This window comes from Arachis hypogaea, chromosome 1, assembly GCF_003086295.3.
Source record: "Arachis hypogaea cultivar Tifrunner chromosome 1, arahy.Tifrunner.gnm2.J5K5, whole genome shotgun sequence".
NCBI classification, from domain to species: Eukaryota; Viridiplantae; Streptophyta; class Magnoliopsida; order Fabales; family Fabaceae; genus Arachis; species Arachis hypogaea.
The window spans coordinates 64,797,969-64,813,379 of NC_092036.1; the positions used below are offsets into that span (position 1 = coordinate 64,797,969).

Consider the following 15,411-nt stretch of genomic DNA (forward strand, 5'->3'; position numbering starts at 1 on the left):
ATGCTAGCCCATTCGTCCATGAATTGGCTTGGTTGAAACCAATTAGTTTAGAATTCAAAAGTACCAAATCCAATTCATGAATTCGAGTTGAGTGAAACAATTTGCGAAAAAATCGGGCAGCAATCCGGTAGTAAAAGTAATGTTCCCAGGAAAAGCAAATAGTAGAATCAACAAGTCAAATTCATATGTAGTGCAGCAGTTGGCAATTATCATAAAAAACAAAGGAAGGCTCATGATGCAGGTAACATTAAGCAGAACAAAGTAACTGGTTAATTCCTAAATGCAACCAATATCGTTGGTCTGAGTAGGAGAAGTCTCAAGTCCAAAAGTGTCAAGGGCAACTAAATTTTTCAAAAATTTTGGCAGCGTGCCGGCTTAAAATTGGACATTCCCGGGTAATAGATAGCAGTAAAAATTCAGTTCATATGATATTAAAGTAGTGCATAAAAGAGTAGCAAATAGCAAGTCACATGAATTCAGAAAAAGCTAATTCAATCTGCAGCCAAAAATGCAATTTAAGTGGGAAAATATCAAAACAGCATTAAACAGTAATGAACAGCATATTAGTAGCATCAACAGCACAGGAATTTCAAAATTGCGAAACAGATAAAGCAAGCAACAAGAATGGAGCAATTATCAGATCTAAATCCACTAACCACATCCTAGCTACATAAAATCCACTACGAACATTCGTCTCTAACTAACCTAATTTGAACAGAATTTAACTCAGCTTAATTAATCTAATTTAACAGAAGTAGATTTGGAGTTTGCAGAGATAGAGGCAGTGGAACCTGGGAGGGCAGTGGCTAGAAAGTGAGACAAAGAGAGATGGGGGGCGGTACGCGGCGCTGGTGGTGGGGAAACGGCGGCACTGAGATGCAGCACGGTGGCGCTGGGAGTCCCGCGGTGGTGGGTGGAGGCAAGGGGGCAAAAGAGGGATAGGAATAGAAGAAGGAGAGGGGTGAGGAAGCGAGGGGGGATGGTGGCGTCACAGTGGTGGTGGCCGGTGATAAGGTGCGGCGGCGGGGTTGGGTGGGCAACGGAGCATGGGCGAGAGCGGGTAGGAGGGAGAGAAGAGTAAGAGAAGGGCGAAAGAGGGTGAGGGTGGTGCAGTGAGGGGTGGTCGACGGTGGTGGCGCGGTGGGCTGGGCAGGCGGTGGTGGCTGGTGGTAGTGAGAGAGTGGAGGGAGAAGAGAGGGATGGTGGTGGAACATTGGGGAGGGGAAAAGTGACGCTGGGGCTAGGGTTTCTGCGTCAGGGTGGGGTTATTGAATTTAAATCCACGCGGACGCGTGCGTCATGCAAGAGAGTGGATGAGGTGAAAGTGCAACGACGCGAAAGCGTCATTGATGCGAACATGTGGTTAGGGGTGAACGGAAATGGCACGTCCGCGTGAGGTACGTGGTCGTGTCAACCAGAATTGTGCTAAACGCACGAAACCAGCGTCGTTTTGGCGCAACACCCTGTTTCAATGGTGGGCAAAAATTTTCAGGCGACGCGTACCATGCGTGGTAGGTGTAAGTGAAAATGACACGTACACGTGGCCCAATTTATGCCTAACGCATACGAGCCGCACGATTCCAGCCCAACTTTCTGGGCGTTGGATGGTGACACCGATTTGGAATCGATGCCCACGTGTGGCCTATGCGCACGCGTGGTGAGGCACTTTTTTTTTAATAAATGAAAAATTCAAAATGCAGATGATTATGCAGAAATTATGAATGAACATTGATGAAAATAAAATAAAATAAAAATAAGAATAAAAATGAAAGATCATACCATGGTGGGTTGTCACCCACCTAGAACTTTTAGTTAAAGTCCTTAAGTTGGACATTTTTTGAGCTCCTTGTCATAGTGGCTTGTGCTTGAACTCATCTTGAAACTGCCACCAACGCTTGGACTTCCAATAAGCTCTGTCTATTCTATGTAAATTTCCCAAGCCTTGATGGCGTTCTTCACAAGCTTTGAGCTCCCAAAGTTGATCTTCTTGTATGCCAGGATCCCAAATCTTGATTTTACACCCGTCTTCAAGTTGATCATCATAGTTCCATCCGGGTGGCAAGCACTCTTAATTATCTATAGAGTACCAAACTCTTCTTTTAGATCTAACCAAATTATCACCAGTTGAGCCCTTACATCTATCTCTTGAAGTATCAACCTTGATGAGCTTTGATTTGCAACTCTAACCACTAAACATCCTTCTCTTACGCTTAATGCCACAAAGTCTCCTAAGTTGGCCATCCGTTTCAAGAATACCATATTTAGGTGGAATGGTAAGGCGAATAGAGACAAGCCTTATCCACTCAAATGAAGGAGTAGATGGCAACCTAGGTGGAGAAGTCACCAACATTCTTGATAAAGCGTACTCAACACCCGTCCGCCCTTTTCTAAGAATTTCCGCTTCCACATCATTCTCAGACTCGATCAGAGAAGAGTCTTCATATTCAAGGAGTTCATTTGCGGATGTAGATTTATCACTAGGAGGACTTGATGCATGATCTTTATCACCAAGGGAACTTACTTCTTGATCTATCCCATCCAAGTCTTCATAAGGAATATGCCATGGAGGTTGTGCACTGGCCTTCTTGACATCAGTTTCAATCTTATTGGAGGAGTACTCTACAATTATAGATTCCCATGGAGGTTCAGCATCTCCTAAATCTTCAACCACTTCCTCCTCTGCAACTATTATGGCTTCCTCCACTTGTTCCAATACAAAGCCATGTTTCTCATTGTCTACCAAAGTTTCTAGTGTCTCCTTCATGCTACGCTCTTCTTTTGATTCTCCACATGTAGCCATGGGAGTACTTTGAGTTCTCAGATGTTGGGAAGCAAATTGATTTACTAACTCGGTTAAGGCAGTCGCGAATTTTAGTACTCCCCGTTCTATCTCTCTTTGCCTTTGAAGAAGAACACCAAGAGTGTCATGCATTGAAGGTTGAGGTAGATATGAGGGCTTATTACTTGGGAGGAAAGGTTCATGATAAGAGGGTGGTTCATCATAATAACAATGTGGTTGTTCATCACTCTCCATATTTTCTACTTGTTGCACAGCACACTTCAATTCCTTGTTCTCAAGTTGAGATTCTTTAGCCATGAAAGCTTCGGGTGCTATTCGGTTTACCGCTCGGTCCAATTGACACAGGGTTGCTTGAAATTGATCCACTGTTTCCTTGAGACGATCCATTGACTTTTGTTCTGCTTGGATATCATAAGTAGGACCATAAGGCTCTTGGATTGATGGATATGGATGCGGTGTATATGGAGGTGGTTGTTCTTGGGAGTAATTGGGTTGAAATTGGGGTGGATCTATGTATGGCTCATATGGCTCTGATGAGGATGCAGAAGCTGGTGAATTAAAATTTTATTAAAATGGTTACGTTGCAAGTATAGTTCTTAACTCACCGAAAATCTGCCTATCAATTTAGAAATATGTCACTGAAAGTTTAAATTAAAATTACTGGGAGTTTTAAGTCCCAGGTCGTCTCCCAACGAGTTGCAGAAAAGTGTGCTGTATTATTAATCAGATATTCCAAAAAGAGTTGAGCTAAGTAAATTGGGATTTAAATTGAGGAATTTTAAATAATAAAAATGAAAGGCCTTGACTGGGAATTGATTGGTTAGACTCTCTATCATTGATGGTGTGATTGTAAGATTAATTTATAATTAATAGTTGTTCTGTTTGGTTATCCCTTACTAGATAAGTGAAAGTCAAACAAGTGAAAATGCCAGATCTGTTCACAAGTTGCAACCCACTTAGTTTAAAGGAATTGGCGTCGGTGACAGGATAGCAATCCAACATTTAACCCAATTACAAATTTTTTCTTTCAATCCTTCCAACTCAAGAGTTCCCTTTAATCAACTCCCCATCAAGTAATAAAACTACTCACGCATTGTAAATAAAGAATTCATGGCACATGAAAGGGAATTAAAAGAAGACATGATTATTGGAATGGAAATTAAATTAAAAAGAAATAATCCTTGCATTAATTAATCATAAAAATATCTGAATGACAAAATTGAACATAACAAAGAACATGGAAGAATAAAACCAAGTTAAGAGAACAAACTAGGGTGATGAAGTCTTGATGAGGAAAATAACTCTTCTCAATGTTCCAATGCTAAGATCAATTGAAAATTAAAATTCTTAAAAGTCTCTTGTTTCTGCATATTCTCTGACTCTAGTCTGCTGTTCCGGGCCAAAAACTGGGCTGAAATAGGGTCCAAAGTCGCTGGTTTCAGATTCTGCAGTTTATGCAGATCGCGCATGTCACGCGATCGCATCGTCCATGCGGACGCGTCGCTAGCGCTTTTCCTCTTCACGCGTTCGCGTCGCTCACGCTACCGCGTTGCTTGTGCTTTCCAATCCGCGCGGCCGCGCAAGCCATGCGGCCACGTCACTGCGATTTGCGCTCCTTCGCGCGGTCGCTTGAGCCATGCGACCGCGTCACTTTTCGCTGGTTATCTCCTCAAATTCTTGTGTTCCTTCTATTTTTGCTAGCTTCCTCTCCAATCTCCGTCTCATTCATGCCCTATAAAGCCTGAAACACTTGACACACAGATTACGGCATCGAATGGAATAAAGGAGAATTAAAATTAAATAATTAAAGTCTCTAGGAAGCAATTTTCAAACATGTAATAAATTCAGGAAGGAAATCTAAATGCATGCTAAATTGATGAATAAGTGGGTAAAGATCACGACAAAACCACACAATTAAACACAATATAAACTATAAAATAGTGGTTTATCAACCTCCCCACACTTACACATTAGCATGTCCTCATGCTAAATTGAAGGAGACAAGGAAATAAGTACGAACATGCAGAAACTCATGAAATGCAATGCAATCCTACATATATAAATAAATGCAACTATATGATTATTATCCACTTGATCAAAAGTAAATAAGCCCTTCAAAACCATTACAAATCAAATTCCACTAATTCTATCATCATGTAATAAAACCGATAAAAGTGCAAGAAGATAGCTTATGAAGGCCAGGAACATGAAAATTCAAGCATTGAACCCTCACTGATAAAGTATGTATGCTCTAATCTCTAGTGTATAGGGTAATCACTCTATTCTTCTCTAGTCATGCTTTCTAACTTTTGTTTTTCTCCTAACCAATCAACAACAGTTAATATACCAATGCAAACATCATGAGGTCTTTTCAGGGTTGTAATGGGGCCAAGGTGTAGGTAAGGATATACATATGGCTAAGTGAGCTTTATAAATTGAATCTTTAATTAACCTAAGCTCTCACCTAATATACATATATTCTATATACTTTTAAATTCATGCTTAGCTACCCATAATTCCCTTTTTCAACCCATACTCATGTTTCAACCTTGTATTTTAATTCTATCATATGTGCATTGATCTTTGAATTCTGAATTTAACATTGGGGTAATTTTGTCCCCTTATTTATTGATTTATTGATTTTTTTTGAATAAATAAAGCTTATCAATGCACATAGATTTTTTCATTCTTATATTTTCACATGAGCGGGTATCCAAATTTCCTTTAAATTTTCATGACACATTCCCTTAACAACTTTTGTTCCCACAATTTCCCATACTTAACTAGCACACACAATTCTATCTTAAGCTAACCAAAAATTCAATTTGGGATATGCAATTATTTTTCAGCTTGAGGTTAGTAATGTGGTGAAATATAGAACAAATGGGGTTTTAAAAGCTCAAAGTGGTTAACAAGGGTAATTGAAAAGGGTAGGCTTGATTTGGATAAGTGAGTTTAAACAAATAATGGCCTCAATCATGTGCAAGCATATAAATATAATAAATATTGGACATATAAGATAAAATAAAATGTAGATTACAATCATAGAGAAGTAAACACACAAGAATAAAATAATTATGGTTAAATAATATAACCATACATAAAGGCTCAAATCTTTCACAGGTTGTGTGTTCTTTAACTAAAACATCATGTTCCAAATACAACTCAAGCAGATTTATCATAAAAATTTTGAAAAATTAGTGAAATTTTATTCCAAAGATAGATTTTTAAAAGAAACTTATTGTCTTTTCAATCAAGTAGAACATGCATGCAACTATCCTAACCTATGCAATTTATTCTATTCTATAAAAGAAAGAAAAATCTAACTAAAATATCCTAATTATTGGTGTCAGAGAAGAGAATTTACCTCCGGAAGTCAGGTACTGACCGACCTCCCCACACTTAAGGCTTTGCACCGTCCTCGGTGCCGTCTGTCAGGAACAGGGGTGGCTGGTATCAGTATCTCCACAGTCGGGATCATCATGGTTCCCGGTGCTGGTAAAAGAAGTGGAGTCCGGGGTGTCTGAGTCTCTGAAGCGTCCCTTGAGTAGCTCCTTGAGGTGTTTGAATCGGCGCTCGTTACGGCATTCTCTCATCTTTGCTTTTTGTTCATGCCGATCCAACTGTTCAAGTATCTGCTGGAACAATTGCTCAGTGGTAGATGCTTGTGGTGTTGAAGAAGGAATATCGTCAACCGGCTCAGTAGGCTGGCTTGTAGTGGCTGCTGAAAGTCTGAGGTATTTCCCGTTAGGGACATATTGATCATCCCGTGGAAGCATGGCTTTGGTGTCCCCAGCTCTGCAGGAGACTCCGGCTGCAGAGACAAGGGTTGAGACCAAGGCAGGGAAAGGTAAGTTGCCCGCGTTTTGTACATGCTCCATAGCATGCCGGATGTGTCTTGAGAGATCCAGAGGTTGGTCTGTAAGGATGCCCATAGTAGAACAGCCATGTCCGCAGTGAAGGAGGACTCATGAGTGCTCGGGAAGACGTAATGGGACATGATCTGTGCCCATATGCGAGCCTCCAAGGTAAGTGCGGAAGCCAAGATTCCCTTAGGGCGGTTGCGGTGGTATCTGTAGATCCAACGGTTGCCAGGTAAAGCAATGACTCTAAGAACGGAGTCCCAGTCAAATTGGTATCGCTGGCGCTGAAGGGTGGCTTCTTGAAAAGCGTCTATTCCTGCGGGAATAGGGGGAAGACTCAGAACTTGCTGAATGGCCTCTTCTGTAATGGGGACTTGCTTCTGCCGAACATAAACAGACTGCAGGGTCGGTATGTAGAAGTTTGAGTAGAACTCAACTACCCAAAAAAGATTGACCTGCCTTGGCTGTCTCTGTAGGAAACCCCATTGTCTTCGCTCAATTTGCGGCTCAACAAAGGTGGCAATGTTGGGCGGGAGGATGAGAAGGTATTCATTGTTATAGTTCCTTTCTGCTAGGATAGGGAACATCTGCTCACAGTAGCGATTGGGAAATCGCGCAGTGTCCTTTGCTGGAAAGGCTTTCTCTTTGTCGTCAACCTTTATTATCTTCTTAACTCTTTTTGTTGAGGGCTTGACTGCGGTTGAAGAAGATTCTGCCACTAATGCTCTTTTGGTTCCTCTTCTTGCTGGTGGTTTGGAAGCAGCTTTCTCTTTTCCTTTCTTGGTGGCCATCCTGAAAGAAGGGAAGAGAAAGGAAATTAAATACAAAGAGATAGAGCAAGGAAGAGGGTATTGTAAGTGATAGTCAATGCACAATAACGATAAATGGCACTAACACATGGTCCGGATTACATGTGAAAAGCTCATCAATGGAAATATAGCAAGTGCATGTAGGACAATGGAATGCAAGAGGTTTATTGGCATGTAGGCAAAGGCATGAGTAGCATATATCAAACATTCAATGTCCAAGTTAGGTTACCATTTGTAACAAACTAACTATCACGTTTGTATTGACAATTAAATTTAATTAATAAAATATGAAAGGGAATTTGTGAAAAGCAAGCATTACAGAGTAGAGTAAAGTAATGTAGAAAAGTGCATAGTGCTATATGGGCTTTTTCACAAACACATGGCATGCATGGTAAACAAGATATAAAAAATATGAAATTGAACATGCACGCAATCCCTTAAATAGGAGAAAAATAATTGTCAAACAATTTGCAATAATCCACAAGCATATAATGAGGAATGATGACTCAAAAGGTTTCTAACACCATGTAAAAGAAGAAGAATAAAAAAATAAAGATGTGAAAAGAAAAAGAAAAGAAAAAGAAAATAATAATATATATACATACTATAATAAGAATGATAGAAAAGAGAAGAAGGAAGAAGAAGGTAGAACCTTGTTAATGGTGGTGAGAGAGAGAGAAAGTGAAAGGTGAGGTAGAAGGGGAAAGGGAGAAAGAAGAAAGAATGGGGGAAAAGAAAAAGTAGGGTTTGGAGAAGAGAAATATAAGATAATTTGGCTTATTGGGTTGAGCTGTGCGGCACATGCGACGCGGTCGCGGAAGGCACGCGTTCGCGTGGATGCGCGTCAGGAAGGGGGACGCGATCGCGTGACCTACATTGTGCTGCCAAATTAAGGTGACGAGATCGCTCCAGCACAACTCTCTGTTCAATATAATTCAATTGCCAAATTAAGGTGACGCGATCGCGTGGGTAATGCGATCGCGTGAGTGTGCATCAGAAGTTAATTGACGCGGCGGCGTCGGTGACGCAGTCGCGTGACCAGGATTGTGCTTCCAGCACCAATCCAGCAACACTCTCGCACAATATAGCATTGTGCACCCTTTTACGTCGAAAATGCAGGGCACGCAGCCGCGTGGAGTACGCGGTCATGTGGGGGGCCATGATTTCCATGCGACGCGGTCGCGTCAGCAACGCGGTCGCGTGGAGTAAATTGTGCCTTTGGCATGACTCCAGCGCTGCTCCTGCGTAACTTTCTGTTCATTTTTATTTTTCTTTACTCTCCCTGCCACGCGGACGCGTTGCTTGTGCGATCGCGTCGCGCGGCAAATTTTTTTTTTTTTTAGAAAGATAAAGACATGTAATTGAAAGAGCACGAAAGCACTAATAAAGAGAATAGTTATTTAAAGAAGAAAAACTAAAAGTGAAGAAAAGAACGATCATACCGCGGTGGGTTGTCTCCCACCAAGCACTTTGCTTTAACGTCCGTAAGTTGGACCCTCCACTAGCTCAATCTGTTGCTATGTAGGGATCTTCCAGGCGGAAGATCTCAAGCTCCTTGCTCTTCTGCACCTTCTCACCATGGTATAGCTTCAGACGGTGTCCATTAACCTTAATAAGTTCAGAACTTGAAGGATGGCTTAGGTGATAAACTCCGTACGGTTCAGCCTTCTCTATTCTGTGTGGACCTTCCCATTTTGATCTCAACTTGCCGGGCATGAGCCTCAGTCGAGATTTGTAAAGGAGAACAAAATCTCTAGGTTGGAACTCTCTCTTCTTGATGTTTTGATCATGCACAGCTTTCATCTTTTCCTTGTATATTCTGGAGTTCTCGTAAGCTTCTAGGCGAAGGTTCTCCAGTTCCTGCAGTTGCAACTTTCTTTCAGCTCCAGCAGTCTCAATCACCATGTTGCACTCTTTAACTGCCCAGAAGGCTCTGTGTTCGATTTCAACTAGGAGATGACAAGATTTTCCATAAACTAAGCGGAAGGGACTCATCCCAATGGGTGTCTTGTATGCTGTTCTATATGCCCACAGTGCATCTTGTAGTCTGGTGCTCCAGTCTTTTCTGTGAGGCTTTACTATCTTTTGCAAGATACATTTAATTTCTCTGTTTGACACCTTGCCCATTAGTTTGGGGATGGTAAGCTGTTGCAACTTTATGGATTATCCCATGCTTCTTCATCAATCCGGTTAGTCTCCTGTTACAAAAATGGGTGCCTTGATCGCTCACGATCGCTCGTGGTGATCCAAAACGGCATATAATATGGTTTCTCACAAAGGAAACAACAGTGTTAGCATCATCAGTGTGGGTAGGAATTGCTTCCACCCATTTGGAAACATAATCTACAGCTAACAATATATAAAAATATCCACTAGAATTTGGAAATGGACCCATGAAGTCAATGCCCCAAACATAAAAAATTTCACAGAAAAGCATATATTGTTGAGGCATCTCATCCCTCTTGGATATGTTACCAAATTTCTGGCATGGGTGACAAGATTTACAAAACTCAGCAGCATCTCTAAAAAGAGTAGGCCACTAGAATCCACAGTCTAAGATCTTTCTAGCTGTTCGTTGAGGGCCAAAATGTCCTCCACTCTCAGATGAGTGATAGGCCTCTAAAATGGACTGGAATTCTGATTGAGGTACACAATGTCTAATTATCTGGTCAGCGCCACATCTCCATAAATATGGGTCATCCCATATATAATATTTAGACTCGCTTTTCAGCTTGTCTCTTTGATGTTTAGAAAAATGTGGAGGAAATGTGCGGCTAACTAAATAATTAGCAATAGGTACATACCAAGGGACTACTTCAGATACTGCTTGCAGGTTGTCAAAAGGAAAATTATCATCTATAGGAGTAGAATCATCCTTAATATGTTCAAGGCGACTCAAGTGGTCTGCAACTAAATTTTGATTACCACTCCTATCCTTGATTTCTAAATCAAACTCTTGTAACAGCAGTATCCAATGTATAAGTCTTGGTTTGGATTCCTTTTTAGCCAATAGATACTTTAGAGCTGCATGGTCCGAATACACTACTACTCTAGTACCAAGTAAATAAGCCCGGAATTTATCCAGAGCAAAAACAATAGCAAGTAGCTCTTTCTCAGTAGTAGTATAATTGGACTGGGCAGTGTCTACAGTCTTAGACTCATAGGCAATAACAAAAGGATTCTTACCTTCTCACTGAGCCAGCGCTGCTCCTACCGTATGGTTGGAAGCATCGCACATGATTTCAAATGGCTGGCTCCAATCGGGTCCTCTCACAATTAGAGCTTGAGTTAGAGCAGTCTTTTGCTTATCAAATGCTTGTTTGCAATCCTCACTGAACTTAAACTCAATATCCTTTTGTAGTAATATGGATAAGGGAAGTGCTACCTTACTAAAATCCTTAATAAATCTCTTGTTGAAACCTGCATGGCCAAGGAACGAACGGACTTCCCTCACAGAAGAGGGGTAAGGTAGACTAGAAATAACATTCACCTTTGCTGGGTCTACAGAAATGCCATTATTAGATACCACATGTCCCAATACAATCCCTTGCTTTACCATAAAGTGGCATTTTTCGAAATTCAATACAAGGTTTGTATTAATACATCTATCTAATACTCTAGATAATCCATCTAAGCAAAGGTTAAAAGAATCACCATAAACGCTAAAATCGTCCATAAAAACTTCCATACAGTCCTCAATAAGATTAGAGAAAAGACTCATCATGCACCTTTGGAAAGTAGCTGGTGCATTGCACAAGCCAAAGGGCATTCTTTTATAAGCATAGGTCCCAAAAGGACATGTAAAAGTAGTCTTTTCCTGGTCATCAGGAGCTATATGAATCTGGAAATAACCTGTGTAACCATCTAAAAAGCAATAATGTGATTTACCTGACAGGCGATCCAGCATTTGATCAATGAATGGAAGTGGATAGTGATCCTTACGAGTAGCTTGGTTGAGACGTCTGTAATCAATGCAGACTCTCCAAGCATTCTGAACTCTAGTTGCTATGAGCTCTCCATGCTCATTTTTCACTGTAGTGACTCCGGACTTCTTGGACACCACTTGCAATGGGCTTACCCATTCACTGTCTGAAATGGGATATATGATACCGGCCTCCAATAGTCTGGTCACTTCCTTTTTGACAACTTCCATGATGGTAGGATTCAATCTTCTTTGTGGTTGACGGACAGGTCTTGCTCCCTCTTCTAAAAATATTCTGTGCTCGCATATTTGAGGGTTGATTCCCACTATGTCTGCCAAACTCCACCCTATTGCCTTCTTATGCTTCCTCAACACATCAAGTAGCTGTTCTTCTTGTTGAGAAGTCAGTTCTCTTGCAATAATAACCGGAAGCTTCTGCTCATCCTCAAGGTAAGCATATTTGAGATGTGGAGGGAGAGGTTTCAATTCTAACTTTTGATCATGGACAGGCTCTGGGTTATCTGGGGCTTGTGAAAATGGCGAAGTGTCCTCATTGTCAGTTAAGAGGGTCCCCACACTTGGACCTTGTCCAGTGTGCCTCTCTTCAAACTCTTCCTTTTGAACTTCAGCCACACTTTCGTCTATGACATCACACTGGAAGATAGAACGATCTTCTGGGGGGTTGTCAATGACTCCATTCAGATTGAAGATTACTATGCGGCCATCTATTTCAAAGGAGTATGTCCCTGAAAAAGCATCTAATTTGAATTTTGATGTCTTCAGGAATGGTCTTCCAAGTAGGATTGATGATGGCTTATCTGAATCATTATGGGGCATCTCCAAGATATACAAATCAATGGGAAATGTGAGCCCTTTAATGTTCACCAAAACATCTTCAGCAACTCCAGCAACTGTAATAATGCTTTTATCTGCTAACACAAAATAAGCTGCCGACCTTTTTAAGGGAGGGAGCCTTAAAACATCATATATAGACAAAGGCATTATACTGACACATGCTCCTAAATCACACATGCAATCATAAATTACTACACCACCAATAGTACAACTAACTATGCAAGGACCTAGATCACTACATTTTTCAGGTAATCCTCCCTTTAAAGCAGATATAGAACTACCTAAAGGAATAGTTTCTAATTCAGTAATTTTATCTTTATGGATACATAAGTCTTTTAGAAACTTTGCATATTTAGGTACCTGCTGAATAACATCAAAAAGGGGAACAGTTACCTCAACCTTTTTGAATATTTCTACCATTTTAGGATCAGGTTCCAGCTGCTTCCTAGGCTTCCTTGCAAGTTGTGGAAATGGAATTGGAGTAGTATTTTCTGTGGTGCCTGCACCTTTTTGTGCCTCTTCCTGTGGTTGAGCTATCTCTTCTTCAGCTATGTCCTGTATATCCTCTTCCTCTTCAACATCTTCGATTTCTACCACCTCTTCAGCTGAGGCGTATTCTGGTGAGCGTGGGTCCTCCTGATTCCTCTCCTGCAGTGTGGTTCCGGACCTCAGTGTGATGGCATTAATGCCTCCCTTTGGATTGGGTAATGGTTGAGAGCAGATTCCAGTGGTGCTTGAAGGTTGGTTACTGGAATTTTGTGCTGAACCAAGTTGTGTCATAAAAGCTTGCAGAGTAGAGGTGAAACCATTCAGACTGGCGTTAATACTGTTCATGATGGTATTTTCCATGGCCAGTTGTCTCTTCTCAAAATCTTGTAATAATTCTTCATTAGAAGATATAGAAGAACGAGTAAATTGAGAGGTTTGCTGCTGGTTGTTCGGTAGTCCTTGGTTTTGCCTTAGGTGAGGTGCTCGGTAAGGTTGATTTTGCTGCCTGTTGTTGTAATTATGCCACCTCTGATTTCCCTGATTATCTCTGCCTCCCCTATTATTGTTGTCCCTTCAATTCTGGTTTGAATTGTCCTACCATCCATGGTTATTATTTCCACTTTGATTGTAACCCTTGGTTGGGGCGGTCATAGAAGTTGTGAGTGGATGCCACCATGTTGTCTTCTTGTGGAGCTGCGGGCATTCATCAGTGTAATGGCTGTAATCAGCACAAATTTAGCAAATTCTTTGTGGAACTAGTTGTTGGTTTTGCTGTGGTTGAGTTTGCTGAGCTTGTTGATTTAACTGCATTTGCTTCAGCAGGTTGGTCATTTCACAGATGCTTCGATTTAGAGTAGCAGTCTCTATGCCAGAAGATACTTCTGCAACGGCCCTTGAACGGCCTTGCTTCTGTCTATGATTCCGAGTAGATTCAGCTAAATCACTGATCAATTGCCAAGCTTCATCAGTGGTCTTGTACTTCTTCATAGACCCATTGCTGGCACTTTCCAATGTGGTCTTATCTTGGGGCCTCATACCTTGTGTGACATAGCTGAGTAGCACGATCTTGTCAATCATGTGGTGGGGGCATGCTTCCAGAAGATTATTGAAGCGCTCCCAGTATTCAAAGAGAGTCTCATTGTCATCCTGAACAATTGTAGAGATATCCTTCCTCAGTTTATCAGTAACTTCAGATGGGAAGAATTTCTCCAGGAACTCCTTTATGAGTGTATCCCAGTTGGATACATTTGCTAGAGGTTGAGTGTAGTACCACTATCTTGCTTTTCCCTCAAGAGAGAACGGAAAAGCTTTCAGTAGAATTGAAGTTTCATCAGCGCCATCACGCCTGACAATAGAACAGGCTGCCTGGAAATCTCTCAAGTGCTTGATAGGCTCTTGAGCAGGTAGGCCATGAAACTTCGGCATCAAATTTAGCAGTGCGGTCTTTATTTCAAAATCCGTAGCTACCGCTGGATGATGCGCGTGAAATGGTTGCAGTGTAAAATCAGGAGCTTCTTCCTCCTGAATGGTAATTCTTCTAGCTGCCATGTTTTCTGCACGTAAAATAACCGAATCAGTAGAACGGGGGCTGGTTTCTTCCTCAGATTCACTTTCAGATCCGCCCTCAGAGCGGACTAACGTACACTGTTCTCGCCTTATTCGTGAAATTGTTCTTTCAATTTCAGGATCGAATATTAGCAAGCGCGGATCAGGAAGTGAACGTGTCATTTGACAGAAGAAACACGCAACTCATAGTAGCAAAATTAAAGAAAATGCAAATAAATAAATTCTAATTAATAAAATAAGCACTCTATTGCAACTCCCCGGCAACGGCGCCAAAAATTGATGAGGATGCAGAAGCTGGTGAATTAAAAATTTATTAAAATGGTTACGTTGCAAGTATAGTTCTTAACTCACCGAAAATCTACCTATCAATTTAGAAATATGTCACTGAAAGTTTAAATTAAAATTACTGGGAGTTTTAAGTCCCAGGTCGTCTCCCAACGAGTTGTAGAAAAGTGTGCTGTATTATTAATCAGGTATTCCAAAAAGAGTTGAGCTAAGTAAATTGGGATTTAAATTGAGGAATTTTAAATAATAAAAATGAAAGGCCTTGACTGGGAATTGATTGGTTAGACTCTCTATCATTGATGGTGTGATTGTAAGATTAATTTATAATTAATAGTTGTTCTGTTTGGTTATCCCTTACTAGATAAGTGAAAGTCAAACAAGTGGAAATGCCAGATCTGTTCACAAGTTGCAACCCACTTAGTTTAAAGGAATTGGCGTCAGTGACAGGATAGCAATCCAACATTTAACCCAATTACAAATTTTTTCTTTCAATCCTTCCAACTCAAGAGTTCCCTTTAATCAACTCCCCATCAAGTAATAAAACTACTCACGCATTGTAAATAAAGAATTCATGGCACATGAAAGGGAATTAAAAGAAGACATGATTATTGGAATGGGAATTAAATTAAAAAGAAATAACCTTGCATTAATTAATCATAAAAATATCTGAATGACAAAATTGAACATAACAAAGAACATGGAAGAATAAAACCAAGTTAAGAGAACAAACTAGGGTGATGAAGTCTTGATGAGGAAAATAACTCTTCTCAGTGTTCCAATGCTAAGATCAATTGAAAATTAAAATTCTCAAAACTAGAGAGA

General features: G+C 40.7%; 1 non-coding gene across 1 annotated transcript; it reads left to right on the plus strand.

Annotated features, from left to right (window-relative positions):
• The first annotated feature begins 13,809 nt into the window (after positions 1 to 13,809).
• Positions 13,810 to 13,917, plus strand: LOC112711455 (small nucleolar RNA R71). Its single transcript, XR_003157496.1, has one exon. It is a non-coding gene; the product is annotated as a small nucleolar RNA R71 (small nucleolar RNA).
• Positions 13,918 to 15,411: the final 1,494 nt, after the last annotated feature.